The following is a 12506-nucleotide window of genomic DNA, read 5'->3' as shown; positions in this document are numbered from 1 at the left end:
TAGATGCCTGTTGCTAGTAGCCAGAGTTGGGGTGTAGTCAATATATACTGCAGGGCTGTGTCTTCTGCAACTGATACTGATGATTTTAATTTACTTCTTTTGTGGTTTATGAATGAACAGTATAGAAGAATGTATTCCAATCTTCATCATGATTATTACACCACAGACAAGTAGGTTTATCAGAAAGGTGAAATCGGTATAGGTACTACTGTATGACAATGTGACCTGTTTAGCTCTTGTCAAAAATGTTTGAACATGTCTGGGCAAGTTTTTGTACATTTCCAGGTCATTTGGTTTCTTTTGTACGGATACATTTAAAATTGCAAGCCTCTTCCAGATCTCAGATGTTCTTCTTACTGTCAAATAATATCCTGTGTAATTTCTATAAAGTATCACAGACACACTCATTGCATACAATAGAAGAATTAAAGACAATATTCGAGCTATGATAGCTAGGATTAGACCATCTGAACTTCAAAGAGTGTTCCAGAATTTATTCAAGAGGTGCCAATTGTGTCTGGACTGTGATGGAGGGTATTTTCAGATTCTCATGTAAAGGTAGGAATTAATTTTTTGTTGTTCATACACTGTCATTCAATGATTTCCGGTCATGGAACCTGCTTGTTTGTTTCCACGGAGAGTTCAGTTGGGATATGACTAGATAGAGCGATTTATAAATAGGGGACCCTATATTTATTAGTATATAAACACTTTAATATTTCGAGGCCTCACTATGATTTCGCATCATTCGTGTGTTAGGAATTATATCAACTATACTGTCGTTGATAGCATATATTCACTCCTAAATCCTCTATAAAGTCGGCCTGGTTGGCACAGTTGGTATAGCACTGGCCTTCTACGTCCGAGATTGCGGGTTCATTCCCGGGCCAGGTCGATGGCATTTGTGCTTAAATGCGACAGGCTCATGTCAGTAGATTTACTGGCATGTAAAAGAACTTCTATGGAACAAAATTCCGGCATACCAGCAACGCTGATATAATGTTGGCAGTTGCGAGTGTCGTTAAATAAAACATAACATTTTCAACATTTCCTCTATAAATCTTATGTACCTCCTTTCCCCACTGTATGTGTGTCATGTCACTGAAGCACAGATACATTTAAACTTTAGTGCCATGTTAAGCTAAGTTACTACCCTGTTTTAACTTTTATTGGTCGTGAACATACAGCACAATATATTCATTTCATTGTATTTACTTCAATGTGTAAAACTCTTGAGCTCAGTAAAACGTGAGTGAAAGCTGCACACTAATTGTATCAATAGTAATTATTTTTCTCAAATAAATTACATGTTTAAAATTTTCAAAATATTACCATTATACTAATATGGCTATGATAAAAATACTTACCTTAATTACACCTAAAATGTCCTTGTTTTAATTTTTGATCATATTTCACGAGTTAATATAAAATTTTACTTTCATCTTCATTAAACATTATTTACCCAAAGATTACAAGTAATTATACACAAAATTAAGACATTTTAGGAATGCCCATCGAAACTGAAACATATATAAACAGACAAGTATAATTTGTTCATACACTAAGGTCAGAAACTGTTGAGGCCAGTAGTGTGATGAGTATTTTAACTTTCAGTTTCTGTAGTCATTCTGGTTCTTTCATGTTAAAAAAATGTTGCATCCATATACACAACACAGTATACAAAGAGTCATGAACAATCATACTACACAAAGACATTAACGTTACACTTTTAAGTTAATAATGTTACTGTGGAATAATATTTATTTCTAACTGACCATCAAAATGCATATACTACGAATGGAAAATTACAGACAGTGAGACATTTCAATTGATTTACAAAAGTCAACGTTCAAAATTCACAAAGTCAGTAACCAAAGTTTCGAAGTCATCAAAATAAGCGTAATAAATGTAATTATCATGTAATACTTGTATGGACCCAGAAACAAAAACTGGGTCACCTGAATTTTTTAAATTCCAGTTATAACATACTGTGCATGCTCAGTCCTTTAGGTGGCCCAAATTTTGTTTCGGGGTCTGTACCTATCTCTAGACTCATATGAAGTAAACATAGTTTTCCTGCAAGCTCTCCATAAGATCAAGGAACAAGTGTTTTCAATTAATTCGCTCATAAAATCATTTGTTTAACATACCAATTCAGACATATAAAATGAAAATGTGAAGTGACTTAAATTGTGAGTAAAGATCACTCTAATACAGCTCCGAGAATGAATGGTGGGATTTCATGAGGTTACTGTGAAGTATAATGTGTAATGGATTAAAAGTGATTTTTTTTAATTCAGTAACTCAAAAAGATTTTGTTCATTTGTTTTTATTTTACCATTTTTGTGATCGTCACAATAAAGTTATTGTTGTTAAATTTATATGCTGAAGAAGAAAATGTGGAAAGAATCCGACAGTCCTCTGTTTCAAGTCCTCAAAGTTATACTGGATGACATAGTCAACAATTAGATCTTCCTAAATCAACTGCAGAAGAGATTGAAGATACATGCCTATAAAATTCAACTGTTGCATGCAATCAAGCCACACAACAATGTGCATATGGTTGAATTCGCTGTTAACATGCTACAAAGAATTGAAGATGAACCCGGATTTCTTGATAAGATCCTCTTCTTGGATAAGACAACATTCCATATCAGTAGTTGTATAAATCAGCACAAGTGCCACATTTGGGACTCTGAAAATTCACACGTCACAAGCAAACACATTCAAAATGTTTCTAATGTCCACATTTGGTGTAGCCTAATGTACTGCCAGATTTCTGGGCTCTTTTCCTTTGCTGAAACCAACATCAACCACACTGAGTATATGGACATGCCACAGAACTTTGTTTTCTTGAATCAAGCAAATGGAAGATGCTCGGTTTCAGAACATCTTCCAACCAGCAAGATGGAATACTGCCCCACTTTGGGAACCATGTATAAAAGAGTTGAATCGTCGATTTTCAGAGCAACGGACTGGCAGAAATGCATCCATCTCGTGACTCACACGAAGTCCTGATCTTACCCCATTAGACTTCTTACTCTGGGGTTATGTCAAAAATAAGGTTTACAGTGAAAACATTCCAAATCTTGTCATTGTCAAGGAAAGGATCAGATAAGCAATTGCATGCATTACTCCAGGTGTTCTTTCCAGAGGGTGAATTGAAACTGAATATTGTTATGACGTGTGTTGTGTTTTTAATTGTGCACATATTAAAACTTAATAATAATGTTGTTCGGAATTCTTTTGAGTTACTGAATTGAATACAAGCACTTTTAAGCCATTACACATAATACATAATACACAATAACCTCATGAAAACCCACCATTCATTCTCGGAGATCTTATATAAGTTTGAATTACCTACTATTAATAAAGCAGTCATTAAATCCTAAGCTGCTCATTCGAGAAATATAAACCGCACTTAGATTATTTTCGGTAACAATTTTCCTCATGTTAATGAAAAGTTACTGTAACTATTATTCTATCATATTTCTCACAAAATTTACAGTGAGAAGGGAGGAGTTCAACAAAGGGAAGTAATAAATTATACATAAAATCTTTGGTATTTTCACAAGATTATAGAGGTATACAAATCCGATATTTTGGCACAAATTTATCATCTCTTCTCGTCCTTTAAAGACAAGGCAGATAATTTTCTTTCCCAAAAGATAAATGTTGTTTACCTCTATGGTTCTGTGCACAAATACCCAAGAGTTACTACGAAATTGACTATAACGAAAACATGAGATCTTTTAAGAATGATTATCACCTCTTACAATGAATATCTTATCTTACACATAAAAGACTTACAGCAGTCAAATGTTCGTATTGTTACAACACGTCATTATAATTTTCTTACAAGACTATATTATGCTCTGTGCCTATTCACATAAATTACCAAACTTACAGTTTTCATATCCTGCACAAGAAAACATTTCAGACATATCAAATTTTACCTAACTCTAATTAAAAAGTTAAAATTTGAATTCTGAAATGAAACTAGATATAAATAAGGTAAAAATATGTCTTGCAGATGTACTCTTTTCATTCTGGGTCATTTGTAAAATGGAGTTCAGAAATCATGTATAGTAGAATTCCTCGTATCCGGCAACTGTGGGACAAAGCCAGTGTCGGATAACTGATTTTGCCCGATAATTGGAATGAAGAGCAGAAAACCACTGATCTGTGATTTTATCACAGTGATCGCACAATCACGATCACACCTGTGATTAAACAGCTCTTTAAACAATGATCACAGTTCGAGACTAAATTGCTCACCAGCTGAGACAGTTCATGTTCTTTTCTGCCTGTGTGCGCTGCTGTGCTTATGCTACCTAGTAGCCCTCTGGGCTAGTAGTGACAAAACTGGGAACAATTACACCCGCAAACTGTGAGCGCGTGATTTTAACAATACATTTCGTGTAGCCAACTCAGTAGATTTGGGGCTGATCATGGCAGATTTTAATTTTTTTAAAGCCGGAAAATATACTATTGTCAGCCGACAGTCGAAAATCTGGCAGGATTTTACATTGATTAATTGATTCCATTATTTTAAGCAGTCAAGTTATTAATTGGCTACAATATTCAACTAGAAAAATTACAATAATAACAACATTTCATCAAATATGATAGTGATTAAAAAAATAGCAATGTTTCATTCATCTTCTAAGTGACGTGTGAATTATGTCAAAATTACTAATTTTCCGGTTTTTTTTTTCTATATAATATTTCACATGATACATTTTCCAAAATATTTCACTTCAGGAATACTGGACAAGATCAAACAGACAATCATATATTGGGTAGCCAGATGACAGATGTTCAGTTAGATTAAATTAATGAATGAAAAATAAATAATTACGGACTTTCAAACTTTTAATCTGTTTTTAAAATAATGAAACATCTATATTTACATCTCAGTATTGTGCTTACACTTGACTTTGTGAAGTATAAACACATACCCTCAACATTTTTTCGTCCTCTCTTACCATGTGCAAAATATCGACAGCATCGAAACATCGCAGTGAGATGCTCTGAAGAGCAGGAAAGAATGGACTGTTCAATGTTCACCTCGAACAAGTTTGCAGTTCGAGCAATGTTTCACTACCTAAGATCACCGTGATCATAAATGAGCAATCACAGGTCGAACAGTGATCTCAAAAGAGCAGTTTATCTCATCACTAGAAAATACATTTATAGGTTATGTAAACTGTACTACACAAACATTTTTTTTTCCATGTTGAAATTTAGTAATTTTCATATAGATATTTAAAAATAAAGTTCTGAAATATATACAATGTTTATTTTTAATACTGAATAAGGTAATGTATATTCATCAGTTCATAATTATTATTGTAATACATAATAGCGTAAAAAATACTAAAAATATTCGTAACCTTATGACAATTTTAAATGGCGGTCATGTGAGTCATGTGACGTGAAGAGAAGTGCAGCCAACGTCGCGACTGTGAAGACGAAGTAGCACTCGATGATTTGAGCATAAGAACATTTTGCTTGCGTTTCGCAGAATATATTGTGCAACAACAGCACTTAGCGGGAACAGCCACGATACTATCTATCACTCGAATTAAATTTTTACGCACTGTAGGAACAGAGAATTTCACAATTTCCTATTTAGACTATCCAACACCCCTTCGAAATAGGAGAGTTCAAGTGGTAAATTTAAAGATATTGTCTCTGTGCATTGTTTGCAAAGTCCAAGTGACAGCTTACCGAAGCTACCCGATCTACTCCAGGATCATAACAGGGTTTTCTGTCTATGTTTACACGCGTGAACAATGTAAAGAGTAAACACAATATGCGGCATGTGTGAGCCACGAAAACAACTCATACCTTCATCCAACTCTTCCCTTTCACATGAATGACTATTTTTTTTGGCCTAGCCAACAGTGCCGTTGTTTCGGTATTGCCAGTTATTTGGGTGCCAGATACGAGGGATTTTACTGTAACACCTACTATTAAAACAAAAGCACAACTTACAAATACAAACCTAACACACTTTTTTTTTTTTTAAATTTGATCATTCTGTTTATTCAACAAAAAAAAAAAAAAAAAATTATTTTTATTATGATTATGATAACTAGAACCTCACAATTTTACAAATTGTAAGAAGTTCATTTTATAATTGCCTTAGATATTACATTATTATTGTCTATTGACTGGCTTCTTGTTTAAGCCTCCACATACGTAACACTGCTTGTTTTATTGCACTATGCTACTAAAAGCATTTATTCTACAATGCTAACTTTGATTTCAAACAGACCTTACTAACGAGAACTTTGAAAGAGACATGCCAATTTAGACTCTTACATTTCAGGCTCCTAATTATTAAAATTTCCTTTATTTATGACAAATATATCTTAAAAACAGCCCATAATAATTTTTTCCAAATATTTGTCACAATTTCGTAATAATGTATTCCATTCAACACTACATACTGCATTCATATGGTGTTCTTACACAACTTAAAAATATGAAAGTCAAATAATGCATGCAATAAAATGATAGCATTAATTATGCATATTTATTTTGATTACTTATGGAACAGGCTCCATTTATCTTTTATATATTGTTTTATTTACATCTTGTCACAGTTGTGATAATTTATTACCAGTAACAATGATTTTCGTAATTAAAACATTTCAATGCCAAAAGCAGAAAAATATTGCAAAACTTTAATAGGATTTTTATTCAAATTCTGTACATTAATTTCAAAATGTTGTTTGAAAATTTAATTAATCACAACTTCCAAATAAGTTTAGATAGTGAAAAACTGCACAAGAGTGCAATAAGGAAGGTTTATATTTTCGCTGCATAGCATTCCCCAAATAATTCTGAAATTTAAAATATTTAAATATCCTAATTGAAGGAGAGTTACAGTATAAAAATAATGTCTACATGTTCAGACTTTTTGACTCTGCAAGTATTTAACAAGTCACTTCGATACTTTAGATTCACCTTAATTCTCATTTAAAATAAACTTTGATTGGTCAGAAAGTACCTATTCATCCTGAGTTTCAGTTTCAATTTCAATGCGAAAGACCATTATTAAAGTTCAGTTTCACTCATGGATATAATATTATTATATGCAGGCAGACATATACACACACACATGCTTACATACATAATAAAGCTAGAAGATACTTGCACTTTTATATGAAACATACCAAAAATGGATACTTCAAATATTGAGCTACAGTTTCAGCACAATAATACAGGGCTTAATTTATGCCGAACTGTAAGAAATATATCTTTCAAATCTCCTGTTCTAACTCACTGACAATCTCCGATAAATAAGGAAAAGAAAAGATATATCATTTTGTATTCTTAAAAAGAGGGGCGGAGGTGATCTTGTAAAATTGTCAGTATTCTCTTTATAAAGCAAAGTGGAATTTTGGAAAGCAGGCACAATCTAGGGATGCAAATTCTATTAGAACCAGGGAAACAGTTTCATACCAGAATATTGTCTCATCTTGCTATCCATTGAATTACTATCCATGGAAAAAGCAAGAACAAAGAAAAAATGAGAAAAATTTTCGTGGAATAGTGATTATTTATTTATTTAGCAGAGCTTCCTTAAATCAGAAGCTGCCATTAGACAAAGCATACAAAACAAAAAAAGAACAAATAGATGATGAAAGATAAAAGAGTAAGAAAAATAACAAACAAGTAAACAAACAAACAAACAAACAATGGCAGTTCACAGAATAAGAAAAGTTACAAACAAGTAAAGAAGCAATGAAAGCTAATAAGAAAAAGAAAAATGATAATGGTGCTCAGTCTCAAGTACCACAAAATAAAATGACAAATAACTATATTCTGATACTACTATTCACTTGCAAATGAAGGTACTCTTTATCTTCGAAGTGTCCTGTTATTCTGATATTATTTTCGGGAATAAAAAAGTTAATGCAAAACCTCCCATTAACAAGCCATTATTGTTTTTTTTATGTCTGCATTTTTCAGTCTTATCATTATGTTAGCGTAACTTCCATCAAACCAGGATTATGACTTGATTTTTCTCTTGATAAATTTTTTCATTAACACTTTACATGGTCTAGCACAGATCCCCATAACACACATTTAAAATGGAATGCTACAACAAAATCTTCCGGTTGGAAAATTTGATCCCCTCCCTCCTCCTCCCATAGTTACATGATCATAAGGCTAGAATACAGACGCATGTTAATAATTTGCTCATCTCTGCACATTATTGAGTCCTGTATCCCCATAAAACTGTGCCTGTAATAACTATCTCCACTGTACACTCTTCCCAGTTCAGTCAATAACACTGCATTTCAGTTTGATTTTTCTTTTGTAAAAATTAAGCCCTGTAATAATATAACTGCAATGTACAACTTTTAACAAGGTTTAGTATATATTATTAGAGTATACAAGGCTTTATAATATATGTCACTCAAATACAACAAACAAACATTACAAAAAGACATTCAGTATAAAACATACAGTTGGTTCATTTCTGCAAGTGGTTACAAAAAAGTGGTCCCAATCTAGAAACATATTTCAATTCTGTAAGACACATTACTATAAAATTACCAGTTTTCAAGAGGTAAGGATTATCTATCAAAACCATTTAAAAGCATTCAACACTTTCAAATACCGAGTACTGGATGCCTTGAAATAAAATTCTATTTTTTTGCCAACAACAAGTAACTGTAAGAAAATAAAAAGTCTACCAGTGGACTGTGTTTTTAAATAGATTTGTATTCGTGTTATATTCAAGCAATGTCTGAGAAAATGTAAAAGATATGATCTGATTGCACTCTTTATTAAGATCTTAAGAAAACTCTGTAGGAAATATATGATAAAGGTCACAGTAAAATCTACTTCCAACAATAAATTATGAAACAAAGTCTCCTCAACACAAACAAGAGACTTAAATGCAAGTATTTATATGTTCTGATATATGCATGAATGTACTCTAACGAGTCTATATGCTTACAGAAATTTTCCGATTCATTTAATCTAAAATTCTGCTTAAGACAGATTTTACTGTACCAAATTTAAATATACAGAGTGTACAGGAAAACGACCATTTTCAGCACCATTAAAGGGAAAATATTAAGGATTTTGAGACAGAAATCCATGTATGTTAACATCTCCTTTTGATATTAGAGATTGTCATTGAGAAAAACTACAGAAATCAACAGCATTCTAATTTTATCATTTCCAGAGAAAGAATAGTGGTGTAAACCACAGAACACCCATAAATCTGTTTCCATGGCAACAAATAAAAGTGTCACTATATTTTATTCATTGATCTCAAGACCATATGCATGTGTTTAAATCACTTTATTCTTTCGTCGAACAGGCTTTATATGATTTTTATAGCATCGTCATGACAACTAGGTCTCTCTACAATAGTGAACATAAAAAGGAAGGCTATTCCACCCATTATTGAATGGGTAAAAAATGCTGTAAAAAAACTTCAAGGGCAGTACAAATGACAGAATAAGAGAAGTTTTAATCAAAATGCACACAGTCCATCAACAAACGAAGTTCACTTCGATATGGATTTCCTCTGTTTTGATAGTACTGAATTGTCTACACTAACATCAAAAATACGTCTGGTTTAAAAAAATTACTGCTTAATTAATTTAATTTTTCTCCCTTACGAAAAATATTATATTATGGAATAAGTACATTTTGAATCATTTGCTCCTCACATGTAAAATGGTTTCTCTTTCTCTCCCCTCGTTCTCACTGAATGAGCTGCTTTGATACCAGTGGCAGCTCGTGAGATGTTAGTTTGGTATAGCTGCTCTAGACGTTTCTACATATAAGCATTATCATATAGCACAGTGAGATTTATAGTATTAATACATTTTTTAAATGTACTGAAGGTGAACTCATAACGAATCATTGATCCAATCCTTTTTGGTGCTGCTGCTGCTGTTCGTGATATTGTTGTTGTTGTTTAGTCAACTGTCCAAAGACAGGTCTGAACTTCACAAGTGATACCAAGAAGACACCACTTATGAGGCAACTAGGCCAGGAGATAATGAGTTAGGGTGGTCAGTTCCTTTCCCCCGCCATTGCATTCATCGCCGACTAGCTACATATTACACAAGTCAGATTTCAGATGCATACAAACAAATTGTTCTTCCTCCGACACTTACTGTCAAGTGAGATGTACTGCCTGATAATATATGTACATATCACCCAGAACTTTAATCAGAGGATGTTCATGATATTAATGTTAAATAATGATTTAAGTTACGAAACGCTATACACATTAAAATTTAAATGGAAAATACTAATGAGAATATGCAATAGTGTATTGTGTTCTTAATAAAATCAAAGATATGTCACTGCTTCATTCACAATTTAATTTGTGTACGAAGTCCAGTCTCCTTTCTCTGCGATGGAAAATGTATTGATAACTTTATCACTGAAATTAAAACTTTTGTCAATCAAACATTTTTCTATGTTTAACATTTCCAAAACAGCAAGATAGTCTTGTGTCACTGTACTTATTAGAAAAGTTTTCACTCTTTTCAACGTAGAGAAGCATCTTTCAGGCTTAATAGTAGTCATGGGAGTAGTAGTAGTAATTATTTGAGGAGAGTGAACACTTCTGTACAGGAATTAATGATTCTGTATCCAACATGATTTCATTTATTTTCATAAGCCCACCACCCCCCTTGAACATAAAAAAAATAACATATTTAGATTTGAGTACTTTTTTCATCCGTAATCGTTTTCCCCTTCTCTAATTTTTCACTGTCAGAGTAACAAAATCTGCATCAACATATGACATAGTCCTCCTACTCCTTCTTCAATATATTCATCATGTCAGTTTCATTCTTCATCCTTGGTAAGCTCCAAGTTCCATTAATGTGTTTAATTAAATTTATTCCAATATGTTTGACTATTTCCATGGATTCCTGTTATGTAAAGTGAAGTATCTTACCTGATATATACAAATAATTATTGTTGATTAAATAGATGTGATTATTGTGTAAGTAAAATGACACAAGCATTTTTTAATATACAAAATTAAACAGAAGTTAAAATTAAAAAAAAAAATGGATGGCTGTAAAAAAAATACGTTTAAAAAATTTTATAAGGATATTCATGAATATTGGAACATAGTATAATATTAATATGATAAACATACCGTAATATATAACAATAGCAATAATAATAATAATAATAATAATAATAATAATAATAATAATAATAATACACAAAATGTAAAATACCAATAATGTGAATTGTAAACAATTATTTAAACCCTTGACAAAATTCTGCATATCCCACTGAAATCCTGCGGAATTCTTGCCTCTTGTATAAAGCAGATTTTCAGACGTTCTTTACATAAGAAAGGGTAAGTTTCAATAGTTCTATCAAATTCGGGCAAAAGAAATTATATATAATTTATACCTATTGTCTTCGAAAAGGAAGAAATTTAGAAATTTTGCTGCCGACATGTTTATCGAAAGCAAATCTCTCTTTTATCTGGTAATAAAATGGTATTACACACTTCTTTTGCAGAGACAAGATACTGAAAGTTCTTTCCCCTTTTCTTCATGAGAGGAGTTTCTTCTTGTTGAAGAGTGACATACAATACTTGGCTCTTGAAATGTTACTGCATTATAGATACTAATGGAGTTGGCAATACAATGCTGCAGCTGGTTATATAAAGTATTCACATGGGACATGATCTCATGAAAACATTCTCTCCAACAGTTGAATCGGGGATTGCAGAAACAGCACATGTCACTGTGTGTGGCGTTTCTGCAATCCCTGATTCAGATGAAGTCTTGGTCGTTCAACTTACAGAGAATCCTTGTAGCTGCTTACAGTGGAATGATTTCTGTCAATTTGATGTTTCTCAAAGCGTTCTACTAGATTCTCTTTATTTTAAAACATGGTATTAACTAATCAACTATTAAAATTCCATTTTGCGTTTGATCTTCCATGTATCCATTTACAAACACTGTCCAACATAGCTAATCATGAAGACGGCTTTGAAAAAACTGCATTATGCAGGTATAGCAGCAAGACTGCTAAAAGAAAATACGAGCTTGCGAATTCTGTGATGCTGCCTTTTCTACAATTAGCTGATGTGAATAGCTATGCACAAAATGTGCACATTTGTATGATTTTTTAACAACTGTCTGCACACTTCCCTTCTCTTCACTCATTAAAATTGCTTCATTGTAAGTCTGGGTGATACATTTGTCTGCATTGAGTGCAGATCCCCACTTGCGGTATTCACAAGCATTCTCCCCTACTCTATCTTTAATCACCTTGCTGCCCAGATGCTACGTATAGTTTTGCCTAAGAAGGGCACACTTCAAAATGTATATAGCTTGACTGCTATTGATGAACATAACTATCTACAAATGGTTATAGCTGAACGCAAATATAATTTATTTACATATTTATTTATTTATTTAATCTGACAGGATTAAGGCCACAAGGCCTTCTCTTCCATCCTACTAGATAGCACATAT

General features: G+C 32.6%; 1 protein-coding gene across 2 annotated transcripts in view; it reads left to right on the top strand.

Moving 5' to 3' along the window:
• LOC138704904 (dehydrogenase/reductase SDR family member 11-like) overlaps positions 1–12506 on the top strand; it is an 82578-nt gene that overhangs the window by 46890 nt on the left and 23182 nt on the right. The window lies entirely within an intron of this gene.

Source organism: Periplaneta americana, chromosome 8 (assembly GCF_040183065.1).
Source record: "Periplaneta americana isolate PAMFEO1 chromosome 8, P.americana_PAMFEO1_priV1, whole genome shotgun sequence".
Lineage (NCBI taxonomy): Eukaryota > Metazoa > Arthropoda > Insecta > Blattodea > Blattidae > Periplaneta > Periplaneta americana.
This window is presented reverse-complemented; position numbering and strand designations above follow the sequence as displayed.